Source organism: Emydura macquarii, unplaced genomic scaffold (assembly GCF_026122565.2).
Source record: "Emydura macquarii macquarii isolate MOO-44397 ecotype Brisbane River unplaced genomic scaffold, CSIRO-AGI_Emac_v2 contig_3348, whole genome shotgun sequence".
Lineage (NCBI taxonomy): Eukaryota > Metazoa > Chordata > Testudines > Chelidae > Emydura > Emydura macquarii.
In genome coordinates this window covers 253,283-258,951 of record NW_027133485.1, presented here as the reverse complement: position 1 = coordinate 258,951, position 5,669 = coordinate 253,283, and positions in this window count along the sequence as shown.

Below are 5,669 nucleotides of genomic sequence, written 5' to 3'. Positions count from 1 at the left end.
TAAAGTGCACGTGTGCAGACATCAAAGTGTCGCCATCTCAGTGCCCATAGCATTTGTTCTGTGCTACCATTAAGGCTGGATTTGATCAGAGACCATTTTGGCCAGAAGCCATTCATTTTGGAGTCAAAGATTAGAGTTGTCAAGTCCAACTGAAAATTATGGAACAAAGGCAGTTTGAAAGTTAAAAATAACTTCTCTATTTGTTTTTTAAAACGTTAGAATATTTATTCTAGCTGCTTATTTTTCCTGTTTTGAAAGCTAGTTACATGAACTTTGAAAAATGATTTGCAAATAAATCTGTGTTGTCGGACTATTTGATTTGACTGTAAAGGGCAGTTTAAGTTCACTTATGTTTGATCTACAAAATACAAGCTACCACAGGGCAGCTGTACAATTTATACTTATGAACACAAACTTTAGATTATATGAAAGCCAAATAGCAAGTCCTGAACATACCCAAACATTCTGAGCTTCATCAGAGCATGTTGGGAAAGTTCTTCTCATAAGCTAAGTCTCAAACAAACTAAAACAGATGGACTTCTGACTTTCTTATTGAACTTACAAGTTTGCATTCCTCTGTAGAAATAGAAAATCATGTCTGTTGCTGCAGTGACTCAAGGGATGGTTTTTCCTTCATTTAAATGGCATGATATTTTGTGTGTTTTTAAAGGAGGGAAGGGACTGATAGCGAAGTTGTGACTACCTTCCAAATACAGACACCTGTACAAAGTGTGTCAGATCCAGGATAAAGCTTTCTCAGTTGAGAGGATCTGCTTGTGGTTCCAGAAATTAAATTAGTCAAGGGTGTGCCCACCTTTAAGAAATGCTGCAAAACCTTCCTGTCTGATATAGCTTCTTCACCACAACCAGAATGACATTAACAGCACCAGCCATCACCTCTTTCCCTTTAAAAAAAAAAAATCAAGCCAAAAACATTATCCCAAGCAGAGGCTTTTATAACCCAAAAGGAGAACAAGCCAGATACTCCATGAAGTCCACTAAGGACCATATGCCTGCCAATCTATTTTATGTGGAAGTCACTTAGACACCATAGTGACAGATGGAAGCACAAAATCTAAGACAGATAAATGGGCATACTGGTGAGTTTGGGAGGTGGTGGCTAAGCATAGGACAATGATCAAGGAGGTACACTCACAGTCTGCATTGCAAAGTGTTCTTTCCTTACAGCTAAAGATTTTAGTGACATTCTATTAAATGCTTTTGCTCACAACTCTAGCCCATAAAGCAAGCCAACATATTATATGTTTCTAAGGTCCCAAATGTGTGACAGTTTCATGAGCAAACTGCACTATATGGAGATAAAATCACCTTCAGAGATAGAGTCATACTCAAGAGACGTGAATTCCTTCAACAAATGGCAGGAACCCTGTCTAAGTCAGAGTCTCAGAAATTCATAGGCCGAAGGGACCATCATGATCTTCTAGTGGGACCTCCTGCACACCGCAGGCCACAGAACCTTACCTACCCATTCCTGCAATAGGCCCATAACCTGTGGTTGAGTTACTGAAGTCCTCAAATCATAATTTAAAGATTTCAAGTTACAGAGAATCCAGCATTTGCACTAGTTCAAACCAGCAAGTGATCCATGCCCCATGGAGCAGAGGAAGACAAAAAACCCCAGGGTCTCTGCCAATCTGACGTAGGGGAAAATTCCTTCCTAACCCCCAATATGGTAATCAATTAGACCATGAGCATTTGGACAAGACCCACCAGCCAGACACCTGGGAAAGAATACTCTGTAGGCCTCCCCATCCAGTATGTCATCTCTGGCCACTGAAGATATTTACTAGCAGCATTCTCCACTTGTGACCTACACAAGTTCAGGTGGAATGCTACCGTAAACAGTGATAAATAGTAATTTCACTGCACTGATCAGAGTGGCCATTGTTTTTGGGTTTGGTCTTGTTAATTGAAGACCTGTAATTGTTATCTTGAGGACTAAAATGCATAAAAATTCTTTGCACCCAACAGTCAAGACTTCAGAGCTTCATACAGACTTTAGATCAGTTCAGCCTTTTGTGAAAAAGTTAAATGTTGTTCTTTCCAGTTTATAAAGAGATAAATTAATGGAGAGAGGGCTTAAGGATTGCCCAAGAGCACAGAAAATCATCAGGAGAGCTAGGAACACCATCACAGCCCTGTGTTAGACAATACTGCCTTGCCTGGTTACCATGATCATAGGAATAAGACACTAGTGCTAAATTGCACCAATCAGTTCCAGTGGGGTTCATTTTATCAAGCCCATTTGACAAGCTTTAAGATACACCCCTAGTGCATTCATAGGAATCTCATGAAACTTCCATCTAGTATCCCAGTATTCTCACTACAGTAACCTGAGAACATAGACAGGAAAGGCATGTCTGAGCATTTCAAGCACATGAGGGCAAGCAATCAAATTCACCTGCGGCACTTTCTTCCAAAATCCTGCTTTCCCACGTAAGTACTCTGCAAAAAGCCCTTTTTGACACACTTTAAAATAATTCAAACACAAAGTTGCCAGTTTAGTGTAATGAATGAATTATCAATGAAAAAGAGGAGTAACTTTGATAAGCTGCTGAGGGCATAAGCAGTTGTGTCTGCTTTGGTAACTAGCTTGACATATCCAGTTTATAGCCAGTAACATGAGGTTTCTCCTAAAACTTGGGGCCCAATTTTAACTCAGGATGCCTAAAAGCTGTCAGAATCAGTTTTAATTGTTATAATATACTTTGCTAAGGTGCCAATCAATTGTCATAGTCTACAGATACATTCTGGAATCCTGTTTGTAGTCACACATGCTCTTAAGATACCCACATTTTAAAATTGTTCTTATATATCAATATTAAATTGCTGTGAATCGCCACCTATTGGTAAAATTTAACCAGTATTTTGTTTTAGAAAATATTTTCTACTTACTATTCTTTTGGTCTAAGATCTTTTTTTTCATACAAAACAGAAATATTTTCTGAGCCAGAGAAATGCTGCCATTTATCTTTTGCCATTTACTTTTGCAATAAATTATAAACGGGTTTGAAATTTACAGTTCCTAAAAGTTCTCTCTAAATTCATATGGAATAGGGATTTACAACTGGACAAAGTTTTCATAAACTAAAACTTAAAAACAAATTGTACTGTAGAAATTATGAACTAACATCTTGAAACATATCACAGCCTTTACTTCCTTTAGTGCAAAATTAATAACTTCATTTTGTAAGTATTTTGAATCACGGTCTAAATCAACTCCCATTAATAATTTTTGTCAAACATAAGCATAAAACATCTGTTAGCCTAAGAAGCTGATTATTAAATCCCTTTACAGACATAGGAAACGTTATTGTGCTTTTCCAGGGAAAAAAAAATCTTTAAAAAAATAAACACCTGAATTGAACTGCTTTGTCCCATCTCTTTTACATTCTTTATGGCGATAGAAAAATAATCACTGCATCTTAGTGCAGGCTGATGGGAGTATGCTATATTAACAGTAAATCAGGCAAAAATTGGTGGAAGGGGAAGGTTTCGATGAGGGGCAGAGACATTATATCATTTTAAAGCACTTTCCTAGTCTCTCGTAATCCCCATGTAAATGTAAAGGGAGACAAAAATGACTCTTTCTTGGGAAGGTGACCATTTGCAGAGAAGCAGGCTACTAGAGTAGTGCACTGAGCTTCAGGCTGGACTTCAGTTCAGCCAGCCTCCTCTGTAACATGTCAGCTGAGCTTGGCAGTTAGTCAGTATTCCATTGTGCTATCTTGGAGAGACCATATTAGGATGTGTGTGTCCAAAGCCTGCAAAATTAGAGTGCATTCATGATGAGATCCGCTTGTAGGAAGACCCCTGACATTGTTGATATTTCTCTTTGGCTTATTAACGCCATATTGGTTCTTTGAAAACTCCATTTTGTTCCTCTTCTTCATAAGTTTATCCTGCCCTTTGGAGAGTTTGGTGGGAAAAGGACTATGTAGTTTCCCTGACAACAGGAAACTATTTAGACTGAGAGTGAGACAGATTGAGGCTGTCCGCCCTAGAGGCAGCATAGCAGCTACACCGTCTGGAGCTGAGAGAAGAGTGACAGCCACTCCCGTCCCATTTCATCGCCTAGCAGTCTAAGAAGAAGAAAATAGATTTACTTACCGTTCCTGCCGTTTTCTTCGTTCCTCCATCCTGTTGTTCCTGATTCCTCTGCAAGCTCCACTGATCCTCACCTCTGCCGTTCAGTGTTCTATGCCCTGTGGGGTGAAGCAAATGATGACATACAGAGACTCTACCCTTGCGGCCTAGGTTTTATGTTTTGGTAATGGACCTGGGTTTTATACCAGGTGATTTCTTAACCCCAGAGCAACCGTTTTCTTTGTTAGCCTTTCCCAATAAAATTTACCTGTTTGATCATCTTGTGGTAATTCGTTATTAACAACAAGGCTGACTGGTGATCAGATCCAGTAGAGGACTGGGCCTATAAAATCATAAGGGAATTCAAGGTTAATTCCAGAATATTTTAACCGCATTAGAACACCCTTCCCCCTATTCAGGTTAACACAGTTGGTACACAGGTATAAAATGCCATCTGCATCATGTAGAGGGTCGGGTATGTGGGACAGGTGCATTCGGGAATGAAATTAGCCCTGCTAGACACCATGCAACTGACAGTGTCGCATTACTCAATCATACTACTGTTGTTAATGCACATCCTCAGGATGTGAACAGTGTCTGTCAGAGTTAAGGAGCTCCAACAGGGTCTGCTGACACAAGAGGAGGTCAAAATAGCCAAGGCAAAACAAAGACACAATGAAAGGATCAGAAGGTTCTCCCAGGACTGCATAAGACTGCAGCAGTAAGCCTGGCCATGCATGGCAGGCTCTCCCATTTGCTGTACTGTAGTCAGCAGTAACTCCATTCCACTGCATGAAGAAAGAGCAAGCAAAAAAGATTATGCTGTGCAGGCTGGCAATGGCTTGTCTAGAAGCAGCATATGCAGTGTGGCTCATTGGCATTGCAGAAGCCTTGCTCTTTAAGAAAGGCACTCTTTGACGGAGGATTTTTTCCAGGCAGCATAACACAATGGGAAGAAGTAGCCTGCTCCAGAACTTAATAGTGCAAGACAGTAAACACTGCTTTAGATTAAAGAAAAGTAGGACTGAAAGTGTTCATCTGTTCTGACAAAGAAGACCCCTCCCTAACACAGTGCAAGGAACAAGCAGTGCTTCAAGTGATCAAGAAATCCTAGGCCTAAGTTTTTGCTCTCTTCCTACAGCATAAGATGTAAAGCCAGGCACTTTCCTTCCTAGCGGAAAATAGAAGACAATGAATTAGAGCATAGTTTCTCAACCTGTGGTACGCGTACCCCTGGGGGTACGCGAGACACAGGCAGAGGGTACCCGGGGAAAAACAGCGAAGGGGAGGTGGGCAGCAGCTGCCGAATTCTGGAGAAGCCAGGCTGCAGCAGCCCACTTCCTGCCCAGTCACAGCTCCCAGCTGGGAGGCGGGCAGCAGCCGCTACACTCCCGGGAAGCCGGGCTGCAGCCACCCAATTCCCACCTGATCCCAGCTGGGAGGCAGGCGGCAGCCGCTAGCTTCTAGGGGAGGCAGCCCCCTGCTTCCCGCCGGGTCCCAGCTCCCAGGTGGGAGCCTGGTGGCAGCTTCATGTGTCTACACCTCAGACCTGCTCAGAGATT